At 45.2% G+C, this 13,942-nt stretch overlaps 1 pseudogene; it reads right to left on the reverse strand.

Annotated features, from left to right (window-relative positions):
• Positions 1-12,032, reverse strand: part of LOC115139155 (protein PALS1-like) — a 55,380-nt pseudogene extending 43,348 nt beyond the window's left edge.
• Between the last annotated feature and the right edge of the window lie 1,910 nt (positions 12,033-13,942).

Here is a 13,942-nt window from a genome sequence, read left to right on the forward strand (position 1 = left end):
TCAAACAAGTGAACATTACTGTGCAATCACATATTTAGAGTTTTTACTCAGTTCAAGTTTAAAAGTTCAAATTTAATATTTGTTTTCACTGCATGTTACTTCTCCTTAAACAAAGTGTTGTTTTTGATTAATAGATTTTTGCACTTTATTTTTTGTATTTCAATCCAATTATATTTTAAAAATATTTCAGTTGAGTGGATGATAGAAAATTGCTATTATTGTTTTTTCTTTGAAGTAAATTTAGCCCACTTTTGCTAAAATAGAAAATATAGTCTACTGATGGTGCCTTGAATACCGGTTTCTTTCATTTAATGTTCATGTTATGGGGATATTTATATAAAGGAAATTTGTCTTTTGTGTCTGTTGAAAATTAAAGATTACTGACAGAGCCATAAGAAAATATTGCTTTATTTATCTGATCATATTGTAATATATTTGTTAGGTTTTCAGTAGGTTCAATTAGGTTCACTAGACTATATGCGTCATTTAAAAATTTTTCAATGAACATTCGAACAGTCCGGCCCTCGTCTTGTAGCTGATTTTTTTATTTGGCCCTCCGTCCATTTGACTTTGACACCCCTGCTCTAGCCCATACCCCTCCTCTCCACCTCCCTCCAGCCCATGCCCCTCCTCTCCTCTCCACCTCCCTCTAGCCCATGCCCCTCCTCTCCTCTCCACCTCCCTCCAGCCCATGCTCTCCTCTCCTCTCCACCTCCCTCCAGCCCATGCCCCTCCTCTCCTCCTCCCTCCAGCCCATACCCCTCCTCTCCTCTCCACCTCCCTCCAGCCCATGCCCCTCCTCTCCTCTCCACCTCCCTCCAGCCCATGCCCCTCCTCTCCACCTCCCTCCAGCCCATGCCCCTCCTCTCCTCTCCACCTCCCTCCAGCCCATGCCCCTCCTCTCCTCTCCACCTCCCTCTAGCCCATGCCCCTCCTCTCCTCTCCACCTCCCTCCAGCCCATGCCCCTCCTCTCCTCTCCACCTCCCTCTAGCCCATACCCCTCCTCTCCTCTCCACCTCCCTCCAGCCCCTCTACCCTGTAAGCTGCTGGAGTTTCTTTTTCTGGCTGTGGCAGATCCTCGGCCACTTCCTTCCAGGCCCCGGGGCTGCTGGGAGATTACCTGGCCCCGAGGGCCAATCAGGAAGGCCCACGCCACCAGCCACTTAGTTTAGACACACCGTCCACTGGCTCAAACTATTACCACCTTGCTAAGTATCTCCTGGCGCTGTGCCAGCTGCTCTGTGTGAGTGTCTGCATGTATTTACTGTATGAACAGAGATGGTGTGTGTGTGAGAAAGATCAGTATCTCACTGACCGAGGTCCTCTTCCGAAGCCTACACGCGTGTCCTTAATGTCATCTTCACATCACAAGAGCAATGGTACCGATGTGCTATTTTCAGTCCAAATGAACCCTTAAAAGCAGCCTCTTTGTCAGTTATCATATGTTGACTGGTTTACAGCCAGCTTTCCTATAGAAATCAGACCTGGGTCCAAGTACTATTTATTTTCATTAAAATGCCTGAGTATTTTATTGAGCCTGCTGCAGAGTGCCAAATGGACGAGGTTTACACTTTGGTTCCAACGCGCCAGGCAAGCTCAGTCAAGTGCAGCTAAATCATTTGGAAGAAAAGCTAATACTATTTGAACCATGGTCTGATAGAAGTCACACTGTTTGTTCCTTCTGGACCAGCACGTAATACAATCCATCAGGTCATATGGAATCATAAGGACCTGATGACCTGTACGTGGTGAGAGATTAGCTAGATCTACAGGACTCCAGCATAACAGGCTATCGGACAGACTATGTGGCTGTACAGACCAATGAATGATGGATATGTATGGACTAGACAATGTATAGACCCACAGGTCAATCACAGCTGGTTGTGCTGTGGCAGAGACCTATGGAATTTTTTGTATTTTGTCACTGAAGCAGTCAGGTAGAACAGTGGTCAGACAGATGTGGACACAGTGATGAGTTTGTGTTACTCTGTCACTCCTGGTACAGAGGGTAACATTACCCCCAGCTGTGATATGCTGTGAGATGTTTAACCGGATTGTGCAACATTTTGGCGATGAAGTCCTTTTTTCTACTTACTCAGAGAAAGTGCTTGCCTTTGACTGAAATAGGTCCCGGTACTCATTTTGTTTACATTTAGGTGCATGAGCGTCACAATACTTCTGAGCTAATATTATCCAAGAGGAACAGGAGCTCAAGCAGTAGAACATTTGACGTGCCGGTACTCAGCTCCGGCGAGCTTCTGCCCAAGTCAAGCACTTCTCAGAGACCATTGTTTTGTCCCTGTGTATTGTTTAATAAAGGAAGTTTAAGGTAGTTTCTAGATCAACTGCTAGCATTAACACAATGACTGGAAGTCTACAGGGACAGCTTGCGTGTACTATCCCTTTAATGGTGATGCCATGGAAGCAGGAAACAACACGTGAGATGGGGAATCTAGTTCCAACACACCAATGATCATTTCCAAGTCAATATGAGACTGCATCTCTAATCAACAGTTATGTGCCTGGCTTCCTTTACCCTCATTTCTTTGTAGTTTCTCTGTCACCCTCCTCTCATCCTCCTTCTCCTTCTTCCCATCTCTCTCAACTTCCCTGCCCAGCTGTTCTTCATTGCCCAACATATCTCCTTAACCCACATATTCTTCTCTCCTCCCCCAAATCCTCACCTCCAAACCTTCCTCCACCTCCCTCCTGATACCTTACCTCCTTTTTTCTCCCCCTACCTTCTGACCAATACATCCCATTTCATTTCTAGATCACTAGAGTGCTGGAGCATTTCACTCTACCTCCAGGCAGAGGCCCTGGGCCTGGGAGGTGAGGGGCAAGGGCGGGCTGCCGCGCGGCTGCATCTGCTGGGTCACGGCACTGTGGATGGTGAAGGCGCTCTGGAAGTCCTCCTTGTGCAGCATGCCCAGCACCAGAGCCACGTCGGCCTGCGATTGGGTGTCCACTAGGCAGCTCTGCACCCGTCGTAGGGCCTCCAGCAGATCTTCCAGCTCTGGGGAGAGAAAAGTAGGGAGAGAAAATCAAAAAGTATTCGTCATATTCACAGGATACACTGGGGTGTAAACGGTGCAATGAAATGCTTTACTTGCGAACTACATCTCAACAGTGCAGTAAAATATCAAAAGAAGTCCAAATTTAAATCTCAACAATAACACCATAATGCAATACGTGGTAAAGGTGCAATACAAAGAAGGCAATAAGCAATATAAAACAATTAGAAAAAGAGGTTGATTAGGCTCAACTGCCTAATTTCCAGTATCATTCATCTCTGTGTGAGGAGTTGTTTACTAGGGCCAGAGAGAGAGAGAGGTTCATTCATCTCTGTGTGAGGAGTTGTTTACTAGGGCCAGAGAGAGAGAGGTTCATACATCTCTGTGTGAGGAGTTGTTTACTAGGGCCAGAGAGAGAGAGGTTCATTCATCTCTGTGTGAGGAGTTGTTTACTAGGGCCAGAGAGAGAGAGAGGTTCATTCATCTCTGTGTGAGGAGTTGTTTACTAGGGCCAGAGAGAGAGAGAGGTTCATTCATCTCTGTGTGAGGAGTTGTTTACTAGGGCCAGAGAGAGAGAGAGGTTCATTCATCTCTGTGTGAGGAGTTGTTTACTAGGGCCAGAGAGAGAGAGGTTCATTCATCTCTGTGTGAGGAGTTGTTTACTAGGGCCAGAGAGAGAGAGAGGTTCATTCATCTCTGTGTGAGGAGTTGTTTACTAGGGCCAGAGAGAGAGAGAGGTTCATTCATCTCTGTGTGAGGAGTTGTTTACTAGGGCCAGAGAGAGAGAGAGAGGTTCATTCATCTCTGTGTGAGGAGTTGTTTACTAGGGCCAGAGAGAGAGAGAGGTTCATTCATCTCTGTGTGAGGAGTTGTTTACTAGGGCCAGAGAGAGAGAGAGGTTCATTCATCTCTGTGTGAGGAGTTGTTTACTAGGGCCAGAGAGAGAGAGAGAGAGAGGTTAATTCATCTCTGTGTGAGGAGTTGTTTACTAGGGCCAGAGAGAGAGAGAGGTTCAATATGCTCTTACCTCCTGTAATGCCTGTGACCTTTGACATTCAGACCAAAGTGGTACGTTTGTCCACAAGGAATTTTCAGAAAGTAAAATCACATGTCTCACGGTTTCAAACCTCTCTGGCGCTAGCAAGCGCTTGCTCACACAGAGACAGCGTGGGAATTTTAAAGTCACGTTACTAATGGGATATTGTCATGCCAAAGTCAATTCTGGTGCCAAAACCTGTTTGGGGTTGTGCACCAGTGGGATTCTGCACCCAGACAGGATTTGACATCTGCATCAAGTTTGGCCTGAAGGTACCACCTACATATAGTGACTCTGAGGAGCACTGTGACACCAGGGGAAAGGGGGGCTAAAGCATTGCTTACACGGCCCTCCCTACTGTTCTAAATCAGCAGGTGTTCTGTTTAACTGACCAGGTACATGGATTAAGACATGGATTTCATATAAACCACAGATTACAGCAGCTTACTTGATTAATGTTATCTAGACAGTGATCTCCTAAAGGGGCGTTTACCTGAGATAAGAAGAAGCAGGGAGTGTGTGTGTGTGTGTGTGTGCGCGCATGTGCATGTCCCCCCCACTAAAACCGGTCAGCAGCAACAACCACAACCTACTGTCTCCTCTAAGGCTAACCAACTGACATGAAAACAAATGATCTGAGGAACCATTTGGTTTCACCTCACAAAATATATTAAATTCACTTCAAATCAAAATTCCAATCAAATGAAATTGTATTGGTCACATACACATATTTAGCAAATGTTATTGTGGGTGTAGTGATTCACACGAAACGATTCACAACGATACACACAAATGTAAAATAATGGAGTTAAAAAATATATAAATATTAGATTGAGCAATGTCAGAGTGGCATTGACTAAAATACAGCAGAATAGAATACAGTATTTACATATGAGTTGAGTAAAGCAGTATGTAAACATTATTAAAGTGACTAGTGTTCCATTATTAAAGTGGCCAGTATGTATATAAGGTGCAGGGTTACATGACAGGGTGGAAGCCAGCTAGTGATGGCTATTTAACAGTTTGATGGGCTTGAGATAGAAGCTGTTTTCCCAGTCTCTCTGTCCCAGCTTTGATGCACCTGTACTGACCTCGCCTTCTGGATGATAGCGGGGTGAACAGGCCGTGGCTCGGGTGGTTGATGTCCTTGATGATCTTTTAGGTCTTCCTGTGACATCGGGGGTGTAGGTGTCCTGCAGGGCAGGTAGTTTGACCCCGGTGATGCATTGGGCTGACCGCACCACCCTTTGGAGAGCCCTGCGGTTGAGGGCGGTGCAGTTGCCATACCAGGCATTGATACAGCCCGACAGAATGCTCTCAATTGTGCATCTGTAAGAGTTTGTGAGGGTTTTAGGGGTGAAGCCAAATTTCTTCAGCCTCCTGAGGTTGAAGAGACGCTGTTGCGCCTTGTTCACTACACTGTCTGTGTGGGTGGACCATTTCAGATCGTCAGTGATGTGTACGCCACGAAACTTGAAACTTTACACCTTCTCCACTGCGGTCACATTGATGTGGACAGGGGCGAGCTCCATCCACTGTTTCCTGAAGTCCACGATCAGCTCCTTTGTTTTGTTCATGTTGAGTGAGAGGGTACTTTCCTGGCACCACTCTCCCAGGGCCCTCACCTCCTCCCTGCAGGCTGTCTCGTCATTGTTGGTAATCTGGCCTACTACTGTTGTCACGTTCGTCGTAATGAGTAGACCAAGACACAGCATGAATAGAGTTCCACATATTTTTAATACACTGAAACTCACCAAAACAAAACAATAAAGCATAAACGAAACGTGAAGCTACTGATGTGCACTCAGGCAACTCTATGTAGACAAGATCCCACAAACACAAATGAGGAAAGGGCTACCTAAATATGATCCCCAATCAGAGACAACGATAAACAGCTGTCTCTGATTGGGAACCATATCAGGCCAACATAGACATACAAAAAACCTAGATGACCCACCCTAGTCACTATCACGCCCCAACCAACAGAGAATAAACAGCTTACTATGGTCAGGGCGTGACAACTGTTGTGTCGTCTGCAAACTTGATTGAGTTGGAGGCGTGCGTGCGTGGCCATGCAGTAATGGGTGAACAGTGAGTACAGGAGTGGACTGAGCACGCACCCTTGTGGGGCCCCTGTGTTGAGGTTCAGCGAATTGGAGGTGTTGTTTCCTACCCAGTTGCACAGGGTGGGGTTCAGACCCAGGGCCCCGAGCGTAATGATGAGCTTGGAGGGTACTATGGTGTTGAATGCTGAGCTATAAATAAATTACTCAACACTAGTGAGACTCATGTCGCCTACGGAAGGCCTACACTATATTGAAAAATATGACGTGACTGCGCCAATAATTACATATTGTCACGTGTGCTCCCTCTCCGGCCTCTAGGTCACCAGGCTGGTCGTTATGGCGTACACCTGTCACCATCGTTACACGCACCTGCGCGTCATCAGACTCACCTGGTCTTCATCACTTCCCTGATTACCTTCCTATATATGTCACTCCCGTTGGTTCCTTCCCTATATGTCACTCCCGTTGGTTCCTTCCCTGTATATGACACTCCCGTTGGTTCCTTCCCTATATATGTCACTCCCGTTGGTTCCTTCCCTATATATGTCACTCCCGTTGGTTCCTTCCCTATATATGTCACTCCCATTGGTTCCTTCCCTATATATGTCTCTCCCATTGGTTCCTTCCCTATATTTGTCACCCATTGGTTCCTTCCCTATATATGTCACTCCCATTGGTTCCTTCCCTATATATGTCACTCCCGTTGGTTCCTTCCCTATATATGTCACTCCCGTTGGTTCCTTCCCTATATATGCCACTCCCGTTGGTTCCTTCCCTATATAAGTTGCTCCCGACACCACTTCTTATACCACCTTCATATGATTTACAATCACCCTCCAATGAAACAGATATATTTCAGGCCTACATGTGCAATGCCAGAATGAGAATACCTCTGAAAAATTGACTTCCAAACATAAGTTTTTCACTCCAAATGGATCCATCCTCTTTACCAGTGTTGAGGGGAGTGAGTGACTTCCATGTGACTAAATGGAGGGAGCCTTTCCATTGACATTCACTTTTAATCCCCCATCCTCACACCATCAATGGCCCTGGCTCAGCCCTTTCCTTGCCCACTGTTCTGACTCCTTTGTTTCACAGAATCCTTATGATAGTTCCCAACACCTCTATTGTTCTTCTCACAGAGGTACCCCCATCCCCTCTCACCCTCGCCTCCACCTACACCTTTGCCTCCCCCTCCCTTCATTAACTCATGATTCTACTCACCCGCAGCCGTGTCCCCACCAGGCAGGGGGCTCCCATCCTTGGTCTCCTTGCCTGCCTCAGGCGCTTCGAACGTGGGGTTGTCGATACCCGTCTTGGCTGGGTTCTGGGCCAACTTCTTGAGCCTGAGCGAGGCGTTGACATCGATTTCATGCTTCCCTTTGTTGGCGTCCTCCTCCCGCTTCCTCCTCAGCTCTTCCTGGTACTGCTGCATCCTCTCCATCTGGGCGCTGCTGCGGGAACCCTGCACCATGCTGCTAACAGTCCCCACCACCCGGTCCCCAGGGGGGACATCCACAGCCCTCTCTCTCTGCTGCAGCTTGGCTCCACTCCCAGGACCCTCCGCGCCATTTACAGGCCCCATTGGGTCCTCTGTTACATATCCGGGTCCTCCGTTCTGGTGAGAAGTGATCATCCCTGCTCCGGGAGTCTGACCCTGGCCTACACCTGTGTGTGTTGATAGGGCAATGTCCACTATGAAGGCCTGAGGCTAGGACTCTTCACTGCAACAGGGGCCATAGCACTTCAACTGGGACAGTTGTCTTCAGGTGGTGAGCAGGTTCTGAAATGCATAAGCAGGGTTAGGATGGAGCAGCAGCATTACCACTGTTCTCGTCTTGTGAGCCATAATGTGAAGTCTTGTGATAGCTAGCTAGCTAGCTAGGCCTATGCAATTTGATGAGAGGCTACCAACATTTACCTACCTCCTTCTTATCAAATTTACACTATTCATTATTACAGCCACAATATATTTGTTATGTACTCCAGGGGTCTCAAACGGGTGGCATACAGTACACAGCATTTACTATGACAGCTGTGGTCACGGACCGCAGCCGTCATAGTAAATGCTGTGTCCTGCATCGTCTACTGTTTCTGCCGATTTTGACGGCAAAGAATTACACCACAGCCCTCCGGACCTTACTACCAGAACCAAGGCACAGCAACACACCACAGCCCTCCGGACCTTACTACCAGAACCAAGGCACAGCAACACACCACAGCCCTCCGGACCTTACTACCAGAACCAAGGCACAGCAACACACCACAGCCCTCCGGACCTTACTACCAGAACCAAGGCACAGCAACACACCACAGCCCTCCGGACCTTACTACCAGAACCAAGGCACAGCAACACACCACAGCCCTCCGGACCTTACTACCAGAACCAAGGCACAGCAACACACCACAGCCCTCCGGACCTTACTACCAGAACCAAGGCACAGCAACACACCACAGCCCTCCGGACCTTACTACCAGAACCAAGGCACAGCAACACACCACAGCCCTCTGGACCTTACTACCAGAACCAAGGCACAGCAACACACCACAGCCCTCCGGACCTTACTACCAGAACCAAGGCAAATAAATACACCACAACCCTCCGGACCTTACTACCAGAACCAAGGCACAGCAACACACCACAGCCCTCCGGACCTTACTACCAGAACCAAGGCACAGCAACACACCACAGCCCTCCGGACCTTACTACCAGAACCAAGGCAAATAAATACACCACAACCCTCCGGACCTTACTACCAGAACCAAGGCAAATAAATACACCACAACCCTCCGGACCTTACTACCAGAACCAAGGCAAATAAATACACCACAGCCCTCCGGACCTTACTACCAGAACCAAGGCACAGCAACACACCACAGCCCTCTGGACCTTGCTACCAGAACCAAGGCACAGCAACACACCACAGCCCTCCGGACCTTACTACCAGAACCAAGGCACAGCAACACACCACAGCCCTCCGGACCTTACTACCAGAACCAAGGCACAGCAACACACCACAGCCCTCCGGACCTTACTACCAGAACCAAGGCACAGCAACACACCACAGCCCTCCAAACCTTACTACCAGAACCAAGGCACAGCAACACACCACAGGCCTCCGGACCTTACTATCAGAACCAAGGCACAGCAACACACCACAGCCCTCTGGACCTCGGTGAACACATAATTTGGCCCCTGGGCAAAATAAGTTTGAGACACCAGATATACACTATTCATGTTCTGATGTTCAATTTTGCACATGGTACATTAGACCAGTATATTTACGCCTAAAGGTCCAGACAGTAATAACCAACCTGGTTACCTAACCCTGATCTTTGATTACCTATCGCATCTAGTATATATACCTTACTAGTAGAACCACCTAGTATATACATTACTACCAGAACCACCTACTACATGCATTACTACCAGAACCACCTACTATATACCTAACCACCATTTTATCCTCCCTCCTCCTAGTTTACAATCAACAGAAGAGCTAATCTAACTCCACACATGGCAACCTCCCTGGCCTGCCCTCACTTTCCTGTCCCAATCCCTTGAGTCCCCATCCCTGTCTGTCCCCACCTGTCCTTGCCTGAATATCTCTCTGTCATCTAATACCCCCTCACATCTTTGCTCCCTGGGTCCTTCAGGCTGATTTTATTCATCTACAGTCATTATAGGGATATAAAATGTGACAGGAAGTGCATCATAATGCATTCAACCAGAACCTGTATATTACGAGTATACAACCAACCTGATCTGCCATTGCTGCTGTGGATTACAATCTATTTTAAGGATGTTACCCAGTATTAATCTGGATTAACCAACTATATGATTGTATGACTATGAGATGTTCACTAGGGAAATAAAGTGAGCTGGTGTGTGTACACCATACTCAAGGGCAACTGAACTTGCAAGTGTTTTTTTAAAGGACAAATTGTATAATGATTTTTCTTCAGAAAGAGACAAAGGATGAGGAGCAAGTGATTTTTTTGTGTGAGGATTATGTGCATGTCAAGATGCAAGGAAAACGTTCTCACAAAGCCAAAGTTTTGTCTGGTTAGGGACAGTAGAATGGAGAAGCAAAAAGCTAGGAATGTTACTCAGGGAGTGTATGGGGCGTTTCAATACACAAACATCAGCTGGCTCTCAAAATGTCCACCCAACCCAATCAAGACCCAGTCAGACCTGATGCTGCAAGGGAACTACATAAATAATGAAGCAAACAGTATTGTCTAGAACTAACATGAATGACAAAGGAAAGTAAAATGGCTTGAACAGGAAATGACATGTCATCAATGTAATAATTCAAGATGTTTTGGGGCAGTTCTCAGCTTTTCTTGGACAGACACCTCTGAAGTTCCTTCTGTCAGAGAGAGGCAGCCAGCCACGACAAACACACATGGCAATCCTAACCCCTTCACCCCCGGGACCAGCTAATCATGTCTGGCAGGTCTACTCTCTCCCCCTCCCCCTAATACTCTACCTCTCTTCTCCCCCTCCCGTATCTAGGTATTTAGCACTGTTTAGAGCACAGCGAGGCTGACAAACAATACAGACGGCCACAGTGAGCCACCAGCACCATCTGTTCCTCTCCCATGGGTTTGGTTAAGCCTGGGGAGGAAGCATCTCGTGGTCTAATGTAGTTCTGCAGGCTTCAGCTCTGTCAGCAGCATGACACTGAGGAGAGACCATGGGAGCTGGCATAGGTTCTGATGAGATTACTTTGTGTAAATTAAGCTTTGAACGGACACACACACACACAAACACGCACGAATACACACCCTTTGTGGGGGTAACTTTATCCTAAAAGTAGGCATAAATTTGATTATCTTCACTCATATAATTTATAAGTGTAGAAAATGAGTTCACCAACAGTAGGTCCTAGACTAGACCGTATGGCTCTGGGCTCATCTGTGGCTGTAATTACACTAGCTCCTAGCTTACTGATTCATTGAGGAGGAAGTTGATAAGAGGGGCCCCTTTAGGAAAACAGGTTCAAATTGGTGGCTAATTAAATACTGTTCCTTACAGCTGGTGGCTAGGCTACTTGTTAGAGTGACTAATCACTGATGCCCCGGAGTCAATTGTTTAAGTCTGTTTTAAATGGCTTTAAATGTCAGGTGGACTCATGAGTCAAAAGGGTGACGAAAAAAGAAAGGTTTTCAACTTTGGCCTCCGAAATGTAGATACATAGAAATGTATCTATATAATTAATTTAGGCTACAGAAGAACATCCATGTTTTCATCGTTAAAATAAGTCATTCTTAGAGTTACTTCGATAACTGAGAGCTTTCACTGCTGGCTAAAACTATTATTAAATGTCTATTCAACACGTTAAAATAGCGGGGCTACTACTGGAAGCAACATGTTCTCATAACATGGATAGCAGCACTACAACAAATATAGCCTCACATTGGAGTGCAGATATGTCCTGTACTGTTTCAATTGTGATAAACATCAACTTTAACGTGTGAAATACAGCAACATTTGATATAAGTTAAATTGATGCAGTTGTAGGCTTGTGATTTTGGTGTTTGTGATTGCTTTAATAGAAACGTTCGAATACCAACCGCGAGATGGTCATTACACACACACATACACACACAAAGTGCACCGATACTGTTGGCGAACTTAGTTTTCAATAAATGTTTCTAGATAATCCGATCGGACTCAACCGTCTTAAATCTAATAAGTCTACTCACCGCTTCCATGTCTTAAAAAAAAAATGAATCCCGCAATGGTTCTAAAATACTCTGTTCTTTTGCCCACATAACATGTTCAAGATGAGCGTATCGTCTTTATTCTTCTCGCTGGTTGATCGCACTTAGCGGGTGTGTGGTGAGTTGGGACAGCTTGCATCATTGCAGAGTAACTGCGCATGATGTTTGAGCGTCTCCCAGGCAACTCCACGGCGCCAATGACTTTACCATATCAATGGTCATGAGCGACAGTGTTTGTCTTTCAATAGCATGTGATAACATCACATCCTATTCCACAAATAGTGAACTACTTTTAGCTGGATATAAAAAGCCAATATATAGGATAAATAAATAAAGATAATTAGTAGAGTTATGGAGAATAGACTGTACAGTGTGCACCTCACGATCATATGTGACTAGTAGAATGATAGTTACTTTACCTGCTGTGCGCATTAAACGTCCATAAAGAAAGGACGCAATTGACCCTAAAATTAAACAAGGGATCAAAAATGTCATAATTTCGAAAACATTTTTCTATCCTTCTGAAATGTAAGGACTTTGTCTAGTTACAGACACACTATTCACCATGATTTATGTGTTAATACAGAGAAATGAAAAACAATACATCTTGCATAGGCCTACAACCCTGTTTGCAAAGAGCACTCTGGAGACCGGCATCCCGCCAGCGTGGTGCCGCCGTGCGACAGCTTTTTTGCCCATCACCTCACCGCTCACGTACACTAGGGGGCGGCACTCCTGACAAAACCAGAAAACCAGGCTGTGGTCTTGTGAAACAGTGGATGTAAAGAGTCTAGCTAGCTAAAACCTTACAAAAAAAGATTGCCGTTTTTAAACTGCAGCAAAAAGTGCACTAACTACAGTTGATGGTTGTATTTTGGACACAAACATTTCAGAATAACTTGTTCTCAACTAGCCTACCTGGTTAAATAAACTAAATGCACTTCAAAACAAGGGTGTTATTTTGGACTGGCTGTTATGTTTTTTCGTAAGGAAAGCGTTTACTGCAAATTAAATGTACCATTTTGTAAACTTGCCTTGCTGATATTTGCCATGCAATGCAGTTGAAGTAATGTAGCTAGCTAATTATGTTCTTGCTTATTGTGTAGTGGATTATAAAAATACCTGTATGCCTATGGATGTCACTAGCTATTTAGCCGATCTGTATATGGACCCTAAAACATTTGGTATAAATATGAGTTCAGAACAGTGGTTTTAATTGCTTCTACCAATTAATCATTAATCCCCCAAAAATTGCAGAAAATGACTGTTACATGTTAATCTTATAAAGTCAACATTAGCTAGCTAGCTATGAACCTCAGCTATCATGGCCGGTTGTATGGACTTTAAATGGCATCAATGAAGCCTATCGATTGAGGAGAATATGATTTAACTTTATTGTGCCAAGGATGCAAGTCGTATATACATGTAGTTATTTCCAAGCATGAGTTCCCCCACATTGTAGCCTGTCATTGAATATAATCTCTGATCATGTACTCTACCTTGGCAAATAAAGGTGTGGTTCGGGTATGAATGTCTGTGAGACATTATTTTTCAGTCATATCCAATACGAGGAGTATCAAACTCCAGTATTTGAATGATGCTGTGTCTGCATGTATGTCTTACAATTATACACTTCAACAGGGTTTACCAATCCTGGTCCTGGGACATCAATGGGTACACATTGAACTCTGCAATAGACTGGAACACATGATTTAACTAGTTAAAGGCTGATTTGTAATTCATACATACAGAACCAGAATTTAAAAAACAGTACACTACACTTCCTATGCATCATGTAAATACTCTAAAACAGGTGCATCTCACAATCTAATTTCCTCAATCTCCATTGATCTGAGGACACAGGATATGTGTAGTATTTCATCAAATGAGAGACTTCATTTCAACCAGCAGAGAATGAGAACAAATTCCAGTAGAGAATTCTTTACTAAAAGAAGTTCATTATCCAAGTGTTATAAATACATAATACATGCATTATAAATATTATAATATTATATTATCAATACAAGTTCAATCTGTACTTCAATGCACATCTGGTATGCACTATAACAACAGAGGAAGAAAGATGAGGTGGGGA

This window comes from Oncorhynchus nerka, linkage group LG13 (assembly GCF_034236695.1).
Source record: "Oncorhynchus nerka isolate Pitt River linkage group LG13, Oner_Uvic_2.0, whole genome shotgun sequence".
NCBI classification, from domain to species: Eukaryota; Metazoa; Chordata; class Actinopteri; order Salmoniformes; family Salmonidae; genus Oncorhynchus; species Oncorhynchus nerka.